Below are 16,874 nucleotides of genomic sequence, written 5' to 3'. Positions count from 1 at the left end.
TATTATTTAGACAATTTCTTAGGTTGCTTGACAGTATAAAGTTTTTGTAAATAACAACTCTCTTGGATCCTTAATAATTGCTGAGAGTTCAAACTGTAATGAAACAGTGTGACAGTTCCTCTGTCTATATGTTGTCTGGTGTAGATCCTCTTTGTACAGAAGTGCCATACTTCCTGCTTTGGCACAGTAGAAGCTACGTAGCCCAGACTGGCCTTCAGCTCACAGCGGTCCTCCTGCCTCAGTTTCCTGAATGCTAGGATTGCAGGCATGTGCCACTAGGCCCAGCCACTTTATTTATTTATTTTGGTAGAACCGGGCATTGAACTCAGGCCCTTGCGCTTGCCAGGAAACGCTTGTTCCACTGAGCCATCTCCCCGGCCCCAACACATTCATTAGTATTGATAGCATTTTTTGAGTGCTGGAGATGGAACTCTTAGTGCCTTGTGCATGCTAAGCAAGCACACTGCCACTGAATTACATTTCCAGCCCTTCATTAAGAACGGGGATTCTATATAAAGAAAATACTCACGGGTAAGGATACTAATTAGTTTCCTGCTATTAAAGAACAAGTTGGTGTTCAAGTTTCCACCAATGTGGAATGTTTTGTCTTGGTAAAGATTAATTTAAAACTGAAGTCCACACATTGAGATTGGCTGATAAGAGCCCAAGTTTGTGTTTACTCTCCTTCCTCTTTGCTTTGTTGTTGCTGAAATGGCATCACTTAATCTGAGAGGCACTGCTTTCCAGTGTGAGGGGTGTGTTGGCTGATCTGCCCTCAGTGTTGAGGGCGCATTCTGAACCCTGTTGGTGGACTTTGCTTTGGCGATAGACCATCCTCGGCCACTGTGTATGATACTTCGTTGATGTCTAGAAGCATGAGTGCTGTGACATAAAGGGTGTGTGGGAGTGGAGAGCTGTCACTACCCCCTTAGCTGAGGTCCCAGTGACCCAAGGAGTCTGCCTGGTGGTGGCTTCTTATGCAGGTGTGACTGACACCTGCAGTGGTTGGCTTCTGCCACCTATGGCATCTAGAGGTTGGTTCACAGCAGGGGAAATAGGACCAAGAACTCAGAATGCTGATGGAGGGATCTACGGTAAAGCAGAGTGCCCAGCATTTTCTTTGAAAGGAGCAGGGCAGGAGACATTTGGTTCTGCAGCGGTTTGTACAGAAAGTGTAAATTACATCAGATGGATATGCTATGATGCAGTGCTGGGCCTAGACTAGGTTTCTGCCTCCCCGTTTTTAACTTCTCATCACTAAGAGTGAGATTGTCTTCCTCTGTGAAGCTTTCCCTATGCCACAGATATACCCCCTACTTGTGTGAGTTCTTTATTCATGATCTGTCCCTACGCCTGTCTTATACAGGCACATAGACTCTTGTTTTCAGAGGCTCCCTTTTCTCCATCCCTGTCCTGGTCATCTTTGAACCAATCCTGTTGGTGGATCGCGAGTGAATGTTTGCAGCAGGCCTGGCTCCTGTGACTGTTCTGGGAAACTTGCTCACGTGAGGGAATCTCGAGTGAGAGCTCATGATGGGTCATTGTCCTGCAGCATGGGGTGAAGCTGGTGATTCCAGGAGCGTTTGGGGCCTTGTCTGTATAAACCGTGATTTGAATACATGCCCCTTAAAGTGCTCTGAGGCCTAAGGGAGCAAAACTCTCCCCAGAAGGAATTCACAAAGCTGACAGATCTTGCAGAAAGGTGCCAGAACCCTCTTTAGGCCAGTACTAGTAATTAGCTATTTACTGAGCACATCTTGTGTCTCAGAAGGGCAAGATCTGCTTCACATTTGTACAGTGTTTCCAAATATTACAACACCTCTGCTAGCTACTGCTTCTCCTGCTCTGCCACTTTCTTCTGTATGAATTGGGCACATTGAGATACTTGAAAGTAATTCTAAAATTTTTTAGTGTTACCATGAGGCTTAAAAGATTAGACATGGTACTGCTTAGATCAGGGCTAAATTTTGCCTGATGCTTAGGGGTACTAGCCTGAGAGGTTTGAAATGTGGAAAGTCTCTTCCAGAGACTACATTCAGAATCTAGTCTGTGTCCAAACTTAGGATATGGTTCTGGCTAGAAGGTTGTTTGCCTGGCATCGGGTAAGGAAAGATCCCTCGATTGGCCCTATAGCTGGAGATCCCTATCCATAGCCAAGTGGCATAGGGGGACATCCCTTGTCTCTAGCTGCAAAATCTTGAGACGTGACTAGAAGAAGTAGGTTGTCAGAATACCCTGAAAGGCTGGTTCTGTATCTGTATGTTTCTGAATTCACTGGCTCAAGGTAATGGACACTGATCAGAAACAGTTTTAGAGGCTGGGTGTGTAATCCCTGCAGGGAAACTGAGGCAGAAGGATCACATTGAGTTTGAGACCAGCCTGAGTATGTAGTGTGTCCAGGCCAGCCTGAATTATATAATGAGCCTTATCTCCCCCCAACCCACCACCATCCTGGGTGGTGGGGTGGGTTGGAGGAGGGAAGGACAAAACACAGCTTAGAAACCTAAAGAAACAGTCTGTGTGTTGGTGCCAAAACAGAAAGAGGCAGAAACAAATGTGCTTTTAACATGCATGTTTGCATTATTTTGTGATGTCCTTGGGCCTGCAGTTCCCTCCATCATCAATGAACTGTCCTTGGTCCTGTGGCCTGGGAGCCTGCTCTGTGGTTGTCATTAACCCTGCAAGGGTTGGGAAGGTATGGTTGTCAAAGAGGGGCCAGGTGGGGTTTATTATAGGGAGAATTGACCCACTACTGGGATATCTCAGAATTAGGGGCTGTTGGTGGTGATGGCTAAAATGAATTCAGTGAGGATTTCACTCCGTCAAGTTCACTGTAAATCTCTGGGGAGTGTGTCTGTAGGCCTCACACACCAGACAGTACAACGGTCTCTTGGTGCTGTCCTTTCATCCCCAAGTGAGGGTACATAAGACACCTTAATGCATCTCTTTTGTAAGTGAGAGCTTTTATCTTCAATAGTGAGTTGAGGTGCGTGCACTCTGAAGTCTGAGAAGGTCAAGGCGGCCCTTTGGCCTTTGTCTTGCAGTGTGTGGGCTGACGTTAGAGTTCTTGTGCCCTTAAGGTTCTTTGTTTCATGTTTTCTTCAGTTGTCCACACAGGAGCCAGCTTTTACCTTTCTTGGCAGGGGAAGTGAAAGGATTGAGTAAGTTTGCCAAGAACTGTATTTTTTGGGGGAAGAGATGTATGTAGAAATTTCATGAATGTTTGTGTTGTGTTTGTCTAAAACTTTACCGTGTTTTTTTTTTTTTTAAATTATGTTTATTAGTATGTGTTTGCATCTGTAGTAGTTGCCCTCCTTCTGGGGACCTGGAGTGGTCATCGTGTTTCCTCCTCCATCTCTACTTCCCCTTCCCCAGATCTCCTCCTCTCCACAAAGCTGCCTCCTCATGTTCCTGTCTCTTCACTTTGCTCTTTAAATCTGTTATGTTTTGCATCTCTCATGTAAGAGAGATGGTGTGATATGTAACCTTCTGTGTCTGACATATTTTGGTCAGCATCGTGGCCTCAGAATCCACCCACATGTGAACCATTCCTGTGTTTCTTTATGTTCCACACCGAACATTGAAATAGTGTTCAGAGCCTCTATTAATGTTCACTGGTTTCTGGGGTTTTGCTGTAATTAAATCTGGTATTCATTAAGGAGTGAGTAGGGATGTTCTCTGGTCATGACCCGGGGAATTGGACCTACATATGCTCTAGTAGCTCTACATTCTTGCAAGAACCTTTGCATCCCCTTTCTTTGATTTCACAATTCAGGCTGTAACTTTAAAAAGAAACTGTAGGGGCTGTTCCCCAGGTTATTCACAAAACGACTCTTTGTCTGCTTTTTCATTCACCATCTGGTTACGAAGTTAAATTGGAATCGTGCTTGTTTTAATTATTTTCTACTTGTGTGGCCAGGAGGTTATTTGGTCTGGTGAGGTTATGTTATAAGCTCTCGTGCTCATTAATACCGCGGCGTCCACATCCTGCGCCAGCACCGGAATGGTTAAGTGGATCCACTTGTGTGGTCAGCGCTTGATACAACACAGTGGTCAGGACCAAATTACCGGAGGAAGTGTGGTGTCAGGGTGTGGGTCCCCCTCCTTTTTCCAGTTTACTCTCCAATAATGTTAATTCCTTAAGTGCATTTTTGTTTTAGTAGAACTAAGATTATAAATGGCACAGATGAGCAATCTTAGATGAGTACCTGGTGTTCTTTAAAGGGACAGTTCCTATTTCAAAAATCGGTCATCCTAGGTACATGAAAAGTACAGAATGTGTATTAAGAAAGTAATTAACACAGAGCTTTGAACAATTCCTGGCATGAATAATGGAGACTGTGTAGTCAGAACGTCTTTGCACTATCTGCTTTTGGTGAATCAGCTAAAGATGCAAGCCTTGAAGAGAGCTGTCAGTAGTTGGAAGGTGACATCAGAAGCTTTCTCAAGGGGAGAAAATAAATTACCGTTTTTCCTGTTCCTTAGGAGGCATGACTACTTCACAATAATGTCTTTTTAAAAAAAGACTTTGAAAATGTTCTGTGAAAAATATGTTGGTTGTTGTAATTAAATAATTGTTTAAGAGAGGGAGTCTTTTAAGTACAGAGAAAACTCCCATGAATACTTCATTTACTTGTGAAAATTTCAAATTGCGTGTTTTCTTCAATGAGTATGCATCGAAGTCTTCACTTGTTTCAGGAAAAGCAAAACCCATGGAGCCTGGTGGTGGTGGTGGTGGTGGTGGTGGTGGTGGTGATTGTTGTCATCTTTGTGGTGGTTGGCAGCAGAAGACAGTCCCTAGAATATGAAAATTTGTTTGGAAAAGGAATGTGGAATAGGAATAAGTAATTTTGAGAGACAGGAGGGTTTCCAAATGGGCACTTTTATCTTCTATTACTGTTTTTTCCTTTTGGCAGTTCTGGGCGTTGAGCCCAGGATATGCTGTATCAACCATCACTCTTACAATCTCGAGCTGCCCCAAGCCAGTATTTCACTTAAAGCTTTCCTATTGAGTGCCTTTTGGAGACTTCCACTTTTTTTTGTTTTTGTTTTTGTTTGTTTGTCCACTGGTTTATTCCCAGGGGCTGTCACAAACATTTGTGAAGGAGGGAAGAGAAAAGAACAGAGGCAGATTCTGGAATCACAAAAATAATTCAAAGTTGAATTTTTTTTTTATTTTTAAATTTTTTTAAAAAATTTTCTTTTTAATTTGTGTGTGTGTGTGTGTGTGTGTGTGTGGCCAGCTCAGCCCACCAGGGGGCGGGGCTGGCTGGCATGTGGTGCTGGGGGATTGAACCGCGGTCCCTGTGCTTAAGTAGGTGCTTTAGACCACTGAGACATCTCACCAGCCCCTCAGGAATTAATTTTCTAAATAAACTTAAATATTTTTTGAAACAGGGTCTTGCTTTTTTTGGTCAAGCTGACCTCAGACTGCTGTTTCACAGCGATCTCCTGCCTCAGCCTCCTCAGCACCGCCACACCTGAATACAACTCATTTTCATTAATGATAATATTTAATGTAATTACATTGACATGAGCCACGAGTAAAAAACCAAATCTTTATTTTCATTAAGCTGGCAGGTGTTTCACAGTAGCGTTGTATAAAAACAGTTTACTGTGGAAAGAGGAATATTAATTTTAGTTTTAATTGTGCAGATTGAACCCCAGAGCCTTTGTGCTAAGCTGTATATTTGCCAGCCTCCTTCTAAGTTTTTGGGTCAGGGACTCCATAAGTTGCCTGGGCTGGATATGAACCTGTAATCTTTCTGCCTAAGTCTCCCAGAGTCCTGAGATGGTAGGAGTGTACCACCATCCCTGGCTATAAACAGTTCCCTGAATTTTAACAAAAAAAAAAAAAAAAAAAAAAAATGCTGGGGATTTTACCCAGGACATGGCACACAGGCAAGCCCCCTACCATTAAGCCATAGCCTCGACCTTTAAAAATCAGAACTTGTGTCCAAAGTCTGTTACCTGTTCTGTACTTGGGAAGCAGCATTTGTTACAGTGACAGACAGAACCCTCACCATGAGTGCCAAGAGAAGGCACTGGGGTCCTGCGGGCTGTGGCCCATGGCTTTGCTCGGGCTCCTTGTGCCCCGCAGTCCAGGAGGCTCTCCAAACTGGAGGAAGTGTGGAGGGGTTCACTGTTTGAGCCCACAGAGTTTGGAAAGGAAACAGTGTTCATAGTGGATATGAACTGAGGGGCAGCTCACATTTTAGTATTAGTTTTGGTACTTCCTGCTCTGCCCGTGATGCTTTTTTGGCTGGGCTGAAACTCACAGCAATCCTCCTGCCTCAGCCTGCCCAGAGGTGGGATTGCAAGTGTGAGCCACTGTACCCCATCCTCCATGCATTCTTAAAGTGGCTTCTTACATCCTTGTGGTAAAAAGCTTCATTGAGGTGTAATGTACATACCATAAAATGTGACCTTAATGCATATAAAATTTATCCCTAGTATATTCATGGCTAAACGTACACTGTACCATCACCTCATTTCAGACTATTTCCCTAAGAAAGCCTTGCACAAATTAACAGACATTGGTTCTTTCTTTTTTCTTTAATCTTTTCTTTATTTGGTGCATGGTCTCCAGCAGCTTGGATTCGTGCTCCTCCTGTCTCAGCCTCTCCAGTGCAGGAATTATAGGCATGCGCCACCATCGAGTGTTTTGGTGGCTGGCAGGGCATGCCTGGGTTTCCAGGGCTCACACTGAGGTCTTTGCACTTGGTAGGCAGGTGCTTAGATCATCAAGCTGTCTCGCCAGTTAATGTTCTCTTTCGTTGGCTGCCCAGTCTCTTTCCAGTGCTAGCATAGTTTGCGTCACCATAGGCATTCCTGCTGTGGGCATTTTTTCTTATAAAGGGGATCATGCGTTCTATGGCTGTGGCAGGTGCTTCCACTTAGATCGTCTTGGCCTCGATTGTATGACACCTATCACTGTCCATTTCCACAATTCAGTTTTTTTGTTGAATAACTGTGTGGACATACTACATGTTATTCACCCCCTAAACAGGTGTGTAAGAATGTCTCCGAGTGCATTTAGATTAGTTTAGGGATGTGTAAGTCAAAGAGAATAGAACATTGCATTATCTGTGATCAGAAATGAGATTCAAGGTGGTCATCAGAACAGGAGTGGCAGGGCTGGAGAGATGGCTCAGTGGTCTAAAGCACCTACTTAGAACAAGCTTGGCAAAGCATCAGGGACCGCGGTTCAATCCCCCAGCACCACATGCCAGCCAGCCCCGCCCCCTGGTGGGCTGAGCTGGCCACACACACCACATAGACTGACTGACTCTCTCTCTCTCTCTCTCTCTCTCTCTCTCTCTCTCTCTCTCTCTCTCTCTCTCTCAAATAAATAAAAATTTTAAAAAAAGAACAGGAGTGGCAGATTGGGCCAAGAGAAGCACACTAAGGGCTGGAGAGATAGCTCAGTGGTCTAAAGCACCTGCTTAGACAAGCTTAGGCAAAGCACAAGGACCACGGTTCGATCCCCAGCACCACATTCCACGGCAATCCTGCCCCCAGAGTGGGCTGAGCTGGCCACAAAAACAAAGACAAAGAAAAGCACACTGATGTGGTAGTAGTTCCTATAGGTGCACAGGGCTTGGGTCCCCACCCTGTCTGTCATTTCTCGCTTGGGATGTGAATACAAAACAGAACACGAGTGGGCAAGCCTTTAAAGCGGGAGTTTACGTGTGCCAGGTTCATAAGCCCAGAGGAAGGCGCGCTGCAGACCTGCAGAGGTGCTCTGAAGTGTGCATGCATCTCATGTGGATGTGCAGACAGGCAGGGCTCTGACAGCATGAAGACACAGCAGCCTTCTCTAATTTAAGCTTCTACACTGTGTTGCTTAATTATAATAAATCATACGTTAACAGGTTATGGCTCTGGTGAGGCATCTTCAGTGTGCTGCAGAATGGAAGAAAATTTGACCTGGTCACAGGAGTCCCATAGGGATGGCTTGGTTATATTTGGAACCCCTCTTGAGTTCCTATGGGCCCTTCTTCTGTTCTTCATGGCAGTTTCCATAAAGACTTTCTCTTAAGACTTTCAGTACAGGGTCTACAGGGTCTCATAACATAGATCAGACTCATAGTGATCCTCCTATTTTCTGCCTCCCAAGCGCACGCCACAGCACGCCCAGTCTCAGTTGTCATCTCAGCATGCCCTGGGTGTGGGGCTGGCACTGCATAGTGAGGATTGAACCCCGGCTCCTGTGCTTTGCCTAAGCAGGCGCTGTAGTTCACCGAGTTATTTGGCCGGCCCCATAAAGACATTTTTAATACTTGCGTATGTATTTATTCTATGGGGACATTTACATGGGTCCAGGGGAATAATGTTTTCCTTGCTCGCTCACTCAGGGTTTCACTGCAGCTTGGACTCATACTCATCCTTGTTTTCAGCCTCCCCAGAGCTGGGGTTACAGTCCTGCACCACCAGACCCTGTCTCTATGGCTGGCTCAGTGAACCCAGGGGCACCAGCGCCAGCTCGGTGATCTATTCCCGGTCTTGCCTAAGCAGGCACTTAGTCTGCTGAGCTGTCTCACCGACCTGGCATTGTTTCTGTTTATTTTCAATATCTCCACCTTCTGACCATTCTTACAGTTCTCAAGCCAGAGCTTTCGGCCTGGCCTCATTGCCAGGGGCATCCTCGCCTTCAGTGACTGGATCCCAGGCTGTTCCTTTTGCTCTGTTGTGCTAACATCTTAGTTCCAGCTTTGGCCTCTGCAGTACCAGAAACAGTTTCTTATGGCACTGAGCTATCTCCCCAACCAGCTTTGGCTTCTGGAGGGCTCATATAGAACTTGTTTACAAAATTACTGTACAGCATCCTCAGTGTTCATTACTGTGATGTTTGAGAGAGCCTACCACTGAAGATACAGTAGATCTTTTTGAAATTTAAACTGGGTTGTAATTGTGTACAGTATCACCTATGCTCATGAATAGTATTACTTATTTTTGTTGGTTCAGTTTCCAAAAATTAATGAAATTAATCCAGTGGGATTTCTTCTTGATTCACATTAGTAAACGCTTATCAGCCTCTTCCTTCTTTCAGTGTTACACATGGTAATTGAAAGCCTTATGTTAGTAGCATTGGAGGGGGGCCTTGGGGTTTCTCATCTGTCTACCCCCCTGATTTTGAAAATGACTTTTAATAATGTCAGGGTCATTTTGCTCATGGCAGATACTGACAGCTGAGCATTTGACACATTGGACTTCTCTTTAAAAGTTCGGCCCCCTCCCTGTGCACCTGGGACACTGATTTCCCTTTGCTTCCAGTTTGAGCCCTGTCCTGTGATGTGTGTGTGTGTGTGTGTGTGTGTGTGTGTGTGTCCTCACCTGGTGCCTGCTGTCCATCCTGCAGGGCTGTGCTGAAGCCTCTGCCCTCTTCTCTTACCGCAGCCACTCTTTTTTGCCATGTCTGCTTTAGACCAGGTCCTGTATGCCCTTTCCCTTGGATACATATGGCCGCCTTCCAACAATCCTAGTGGCTGGGCTTCCATCCCTGAAGCTCAAGCTTGGGAACCTAGCTGACTGATGTCCCCCAGAGGTGGCTGAAGTAGGAAGTGTGTCAGCTCCAAATTGCTTATGTGTTTTCAGCTATCCTTGTTTGAAGAATAATTGGCCATGTCCAGACATTCATTGTATTCCCATATATTTGAAAAACAGAGATCTGAGATTATATATTCTTGGTTTTTGAAATTTCAGAGAGAATTACTTTTGTCAAACTTCAATAGTAGTATTTTTGCCATTTAGTTAGAATGTAGAGCACATTGTAGATGTACATGTAAAACAACCTTTGTAAATACTTGTATATGATGACAGATAATGGCGTTTGCAAGGAAACCATTTTGCCCAGGGAAAGAATGTTGTACTAATTTCCTCATGTTGAAAACCAGTTTCTGGAGCTTGTTAAAAACACACCCCCTTCAGTGTTCTAAATTAGCATTGGTTTGCTGTTACAATTCAGGATTATGGTTTAAAAACAATGAAGTAAAACTTTGGGGAATATGTAGTTATGTGTACCTAGGATTATGTATTTCTTGCATGTTTGATTAATTCTGATGTGCAGTCAGCATTGGAGAACTTCATTACCAAATACCTTTACCAGACAAAAGTTAACTTATTTTCATTATTCTGATTGGTTCCATATGTTAAGTGAGGACAAAACAATTCAACTTTCTGTGACTTGTAATTGCTTTTCTTCTATGCATTCTTGATTCCAGGGATATATGTTCCATAGTACAGATGCTGTGATTTTTTTTTTTTTTTTGGGGGGGGTTGTTCTTTTGTCACAGTTATAAAATGGTTAGGAAATAAAGACTGATTAATTTTTGCTGAGCAAGTTCTTGCAAAGAAGGCTGGTGGGAAGGCTTTGAAGCAGGTGAAAACAGCAGCTTGGTCTGTTAGGTGCACATGCAGGTGCTTTACTTTTCATTAATGGAGTGTCTTGTTGCCTGTTACAGGAGCTCGTAGTTAGCAGCAGTCTTATGCTATTGAAAAAAAAGGGGTACTCCTGATTCCTGGAGCAGATTTGCCTTTCCCGCATCATAAAGTCTATTGCCCTTTGTTTGTCGAGTGGAGATGTTGGAAAAGTGATAACATAAGCTTGGGAGCTCGCCCTTGCTTTCTGTCTCCCTCTATTTCCCCGTCCTTTTGTCTCTAAATACTCTTCCTTGGCTCCTTTCAGGTCAGAAGTGTGTCTTGTTTGGTATTCAGTGGGCAGTGTCCCTGTGCATTCCATGTAAAATGCTCACTGTATTTAGTCTTGAATCTTGAGCTCACTTGAGAGTTGTTACACTTGGAGTTTGCTGCCAAGCTGGGTGTGCAGGCATGTCTGTCTGTACAGAAAGAGTTAACATTCAAAATCCTGACCACTTTGAGGCAGGAAACTGTGTGTATATGCATGCGTGTATAAATATCAATTACTTCATATGTCCAATGACGTTTACCTCTTAAAAAAGGGCAAAACAAAGGAGACTGTTTTCAAAAGGAAGCCTTTTTTTCCTTCTCTACCCACGCTCTCCTTCCTGCCCCTGTGATGTTAGAATAAGTGTTATTTTCACTGTTATGTAAAAGTTTTTGATGGTTTCTTTTGTGCAGTTCTGAGTTATTTCCCTGTCTGACGAGCAGCATAGAACAGTCATGCTGAAATAGCAGCACTCTTCCCTGCCCATGCCTGCTGTTCGCTTTCTGCACCTATTTGCATGAATGTTCTTCTTCCAGCATGTTCTTTCTCACTCTTGCACTTTTTTTTTTTTTTTTGGTGGAACCGGAGTTTGAACTCAGACCCTTGCACTTGCCAGGGAAGCACTTATTCTACTGAGCTATCACCCCAGCCCCTCTTGCACATTTTGACTGGGAAATGAAAGACACTCATTGCACAGGCAGGGTTTTGCCTAGCAATAGCAGGCAAGGGCCTTCAGCTTCTCCGCAGCAGGTAAGGAAGCGGGCAGTCCAGGGGAAAGGCCCCACCCCGAGGCTGGAGTCCTTGCTTGCTTGCTTGCCCGCCCGTGTGCGTTGCCCTCTGTAGAGCATTCAGCAGTGCAGCAGCAAGACTTGCCCCAGCTCTGGTCTGCATTTTCTGGCTGACCACCAGAAAAGCTCAGGTGAACACAGTTTCTTCCTTGGGGAACATCGTGCTGTAGGGGTTACCTGCGAGATGCCCGTTAAGAGGATTTATTCTCTAGTAAATGGAAATAAGCAATCGTCTTGAGGGAGGGGGGTGAGTGTGGAGTAGTGCTGTGGCACCGGCAGGGCCATATACTGCCTGCACCAATCAATACTCAATGAATGTTTAAACAAATTAAGTTACGTATTAGAGAAAGTGTGCAGTGCCGAGAAAGGCTCAGACAGCAGCAAGAGAATACAGTTTTCTGCAGTTTGACACTATTTTGTACTTTAAAGTGTAATTTGGGTTCATCTTGGTGTTTAGAAGCTGCATAAAAAGAAACAGCATTTATACCAGTAATGAATACCTTGTATTAGCAGTTCATGTTTTCAAATAGTGCAGTGAAATCCCAAAAGCAGCAAACAAAAAGCGTCTGTGTAATTTTTTATGCTCTGACATGTCGTGGCCTCTTTCTCGAGGCTGAATTACAGCTGACAGCGTGGAGCATGGTCCTCCTTCCCGCCCGGCTTGCTTGCGGATGCTTCCTGGGGTAACACTGGCCTGTCCTCTCGCTTGAAAGCCCACACATCAGCATCCTGGCTGGACTCATTTGCATTGCTTAAAGCCATTTCAAGAGATAAAGTCAGGGCTGTGCGTGTGAATACGTGGAAACAGGGCCAGGTTTAGCCAAAATGAAGACTTTCTTCTTTCAATGGAGAGACTTTGGGTGGTCCTCCACACTTAGCCCTTTGTGTTTTTGGTGACAGAACCGGGGATTGAACTCAGGCCCTTGCACTTGACAGGGAAGTGCTTATTCCACTGAGCCAGCTCCCTGACTCCAGCTCTTTGTTTTTAGTAAGATTATTTGACTACCTTCTCCAGTGAAGAAATGACCAATATGTTGACTTTTCCATCCCCATATTTATTTTGTATTCTAATTTACCTATCATTTAAAGTAGTATAATGATGTCATATAGTAGTATAGTCAAGATCAGACTGCGTAGGATGGGGGCACCAGAGGCTTACAATGAATTATTGTGAGCTGTACCAAGTGGGTTTTGTAGGAGCACTCTAATAGTGCAGAAAGATTGCACATTCATGGCTATGCTATGGTTGCTTTGACTTCAGATGCTTTAATTTTGTCCCTGGGAGGTACAGTGGTTAGTGATGGTTGCCATATTTAATGACTGCTTCACCACAACAACAACAACAACAAAAACTAAGTTTGCTGCTGTAATTTCTGGGATTTTCCTGTTGCAGCTCTAAGGAAGGGTGCCATTAAGTTCCCTTCACATGTAATCCAGTAAGCCCTACAATTTTGGTTTTTATTTATGTATTTGGTGTAGGTTCTCACTACTGCAGCTCGGCCTCATAGTGATCCTCTTGTTTTCAGCCTCCCCAGCACTGGGATCACGGGCCTGCTCCATCACACCTGGTCTCTGTCCTCCTGAGGCTGTCATCGCATGTGGTGCTGGGCATTGAACCTCTGTTCCTGTGTTTGCCTAAGCAGGCACTTAGTCAGCTGAGCTGCCTCGCCAGCTCTAGTCCTATAATTTTGATGGACATTATTACTTACTACTGGTGGAATTCAGAGATGGTGATTGCCATGTTAAAAACTCCTCAACTGTATCAAGGGTACCAGAGAGTTGTATGTGCATCGAAAATACTACATTATTGTATATCAAAGAGGCTTGGGCTATATAGGTGATTCCACTGACGGGAGGAAGGGAGGCCAGCTAGCCTGTCACTGTGTCCTCCCAACGTTTAGCAGATGTTCTTTGAGTTAATGTTGCTCTTTAGTTATCTTTGACAGAAGCAAGGTCTGGGGAAGATCAAACTGTTTAGACTAATGTGCATTGATCTTGGCATCATGATCACAAGACCGTAAGCCAGCCAGACAAGGAAAAGCCAGGGGTAAATTGTTACATTAAAAACAAAGCAATTAATAATTGGAGAATAGCTTCCGTGCCTTGATTTGTCCTTCTGCACACTCCTCTTACCTGGGAGCACCATTTCTTTGCAAAATAGCTGCTAGGTTGCAAAAGCAGAGCTGTGAGCCATGGTCCAGTGCCCTCTGGCAGTCCAGTGTAAAGTTTGTTTTGGTTTTAAGTGAGCCCAAGATAATCTGTCATACTTGGGAATGAGTTGTGATTTTTTTTTTTTTTTTTTTAAATCATTTTCAGTGGTGGTTGTGAAAATCACTCTCATAGTAGTGGCCAGTCCTTAAAATAGTACTGGAAAGTAAATATAAAAGAAAGGTGTTGCGTAATTCTCCATTAGTTTTACTCAGTGATGCTTGAGCGGTGTAGTAGAGTGCTCTGGATTAAAAAGAATGTCGGTTGAGATATGTCACATTCACATCCACAGAGAGTGTACGTTGCTGAATAGCCAGCGTACTGTCAGAGTCTGGAACTCCCACTGACCCTCCTGAGGGGTGCGATTGCAGTTGTGTACCACCCACCACACCTGGCCACAGTTCATGCTTTAGAAAGTAAGTTTGCGAGGTTATATAGTTGCTGCAGATTCCCTAATTTAGGCCCCAGATAAGTGATCCCTGGCTGTTTCTTCCCTTGAATAGATACATTATTTGGTGTTGGTTGGAGTTGTTTGATTGATTCCCTAGCTAACACATGGCTTTGTGTATTCTGATTTTCTCCAGAAGAGTTTAATGCCAGGTTGACTCTTGCCTTCAAAAAGTTTTCTGTCATGCAGTAATATTTTCAGTCTCAGATTCATACAGTCTTGTAGATGTCAGCTGATACTAAAATTAATATTAACTTTATTACGAGTGTTCCGTTAAAAACTATTAATATTCTGTATGTTTTAGAAGTCTGGATCTCTTTGTGGTATTTCGAATGGCTGTCTTCCATCTTTCTGATGTATCCTTGAGGATTTTAATTTTTTGCCAGAGCCTTAATTTAATTAGAGAATCAAATTTGCTGCTGTTGCAAAAAAGTCCTATAATGCGCATCAAATGTGAATTTTGCCTATAATTTGCTTTTCTCATGTTGCAGCTGTTTTCCGTGCTCAGGGATTTGCTTACTGCTTCCCCGGGATGGCTCTGAGGAGTCTAGTACAGGGGCTTTCGAATTCAAGCTTTATAGAATTACACTTCATCATCTGTATGAGCAGGCAGGTTTCTTCTGAGGCCATTTACCAAGGTCTTGATACGGACTTCAGAATCTAGTACAGCTTAGTATTCTTAGTGCAGTATGACTGAACGCTTTCTACCGGTCCATCACCTCTGCCTGCCTGCTGTGCTGTAGAAAACGGACAGAGATAAAGTCTGGTTGTGTATATTATAACTGAAGCTGGGCCGTCCTGAGAACCTTTGTTAATTAATTGCCTTGTTTGTGAGTTGAAAATGTGAAAGTCTAGGATGCCACCTGTTGATGACGGAGTTACTTTATTCTTGTCTGTTGCCTGAGTAATTGGAAAAGGGCTTTTTGTAGGAATTAGACAGCATGTGGGAAAGTTGTTCAACCTCTTGGGGAATTTTCAGCCAAAATTCAATTTATAATGTGGCTGCCTCTTTATTACTGTCGCATTGTTAGGGATGAAATTAAGACCATGTGTGGATTTTATAAAATTTCTTCTTTAAAATACAAATTCAGGCTTTATTCCCCTGTGGTGTAGATTTTCTGAAGAGCAATCCATTTCTTTGCGTTTTCTTAAGTTACATGGGGGAAAGTTCTGGTTTCACTCAGTCATGCGGAGATGGAAGGCTCACTTCGGTTAGGTTGAGAACTTAGGGCTTGGGGAGGGAGCTTGCCTGACTTGAATCTGCCCTGCCACTTAAGTCTGCAATCTGGGGCAAGTTAGCCTTTCTTTCAGGGGGAATTATGAGCACTTGGGGTGATGTTTGTACACAAAAATTCAGTAACTGCTTATTCTTATAATTATTCAGCTGATGGCATTTCAAATAACATTATTATTAAGCGAATTTCCTGTCGTGATAACACAAGTCTCTAGTATTGTTGGCAGGTGGGGATCGGAACCTTTGAAGAGGTTCAGCCTCGGTCATCCTGTTACACGTGTATGTAAGCATCTAGTTGGAGGATTTTTTTGAAGGCATAAAGTATTTTAAATGTGGTTCCTGAAGAACCTGGCTTTCATGAGTAGATTTGTTTATTCACTAGGAGAGTAATTCATTTTTTATTACACAGTAGCTTATAGCAGGTATTAGAAATTCCTGTCATTAATGCAAATGGCAATCAGCATTCAACTTTTTTTCTTTACTGTCTGTTGTCTTGTGGTTTTCCACCATTTATTCTTAATTGTCATGTATAGTGGAAGTAATTAAATCCATGAGTCTCCTCCTCTTGTTATGAATGTTTGCACCTCTTTTAAGTTTTCTTTGCTTTCCCAGATTCTGGTTTTAATTACTATGCTGATGGTTCTCTGGTCTGTAGCGCAGATTAGTGGGCTTTGGTGTGGCTTTTCCCCATCTTCCTTCCTGCTTTTCTGCATTTACTTGATGTCCCTGTATGTAGAGCTTCCTCTCATTTGGGAACGGGAATGTGGAGCCATGATTTTAAGAAACTTTCCCCTGTCTGTCTCCGTGAACCTGAGTTTTGCAGCTGCACTGTCCCTGAATGTCTTTTCTGCAAGAATTAGAGGTCATGTGCACGTGAACACATGTAAGTGAACATTTGGAGGCAGTTGGGACCATATGGCTAAAGGGATCATTAAAAAATGGTTATGTTGGGCCTGGCCCAGTAGCTCAGCGTGTTAAAGTGCCGGCACAGTGGCCAGGGCTTGAGCATTGCTGGTCTGGCTCTGGGGATGCGCTGAGACTGGGCGTGGTGGCATGAGTCTATAATCCCAGCACTTGGGAGACTGAAAAAAGGAGAATCACTATGAGTCCAGTCTACATACTGAGACCCTGTAGACTCTGTCCTAAATACAGAAAGAAAGAAAAAAAGGTTATGTTCAGTGATTACGCCAGCGGCTTGCAAATATATGTACATTGTATGTTTGAATTCAGAATTTTCGGTCATGGGTGTTGATGGTGATGGCTCTAAAAATCACCAATGTAGGAAAAGGAAGTTATGTTTATTTTTTATTTATTTTTCATTGTCGTTATTACTTTGCTGTCTCTGAATTTTCACTGTAGTAGGTCATCTTTTGGAGTGGGGCCTAATCAATCTTTCCTGGACTATATTTGGAGACATTTCTGTGGGATGACTCAAAACTTAAAGAGATTTATAGAACAAAGTTTAAAATTTTATTTTTTAATTTTTTTGAATTTTATTTATTTATTTAT

General features: G+C 43.4%; 1 protein-coding gene across 2 annotated transcripts in view; it reads left to right on the top strand.

Moving 5' to 3' along the window:
* The window catches only part of Jarid2 (jumonji and AT-rich interaction domain containing 2), a 246,103-nt gene that overhangs the window by 79,514 nt on the left and 149,715 nt on the right, over positions 1–16,874 (top strand). Inside the window, exon 1 of one of the 2 annotated variants that reach the window (XM_023712152.1) lies at positions 14,080–14,099. The exons of the other annotated variant lie outside the window; for it this stretch is intronic. The gene's annotated coding sequence lies outside the window, so the exon portion shown is untranslated. Of the gene's footprint in view, positions 1–14,079; positions 14,100–16,874 lie in introns of those variants that run through there. 2 annotated transcript variants of the gene reach the window in all.

The sequence above is a fragment of the Octodon degus genome, unplaced genomic scaffold (assembly GCF_000260255.1).
Source record: "Octodon degus isolate 3935 unplaced genomic scaffold, OctDeg1.0 scaffold00023, whole genome shotgun sequence".
Lineage (NCBI taxonomy): Eukaryota > Metazoa > Chordata > Mammalia > Rodentia > Octodontidae > Octodon > Octodon degus.
Note: the sequence above shows the minus strand (reverse complement) of the source record. Positions and strands in the feature narration are given on the sequence as shown.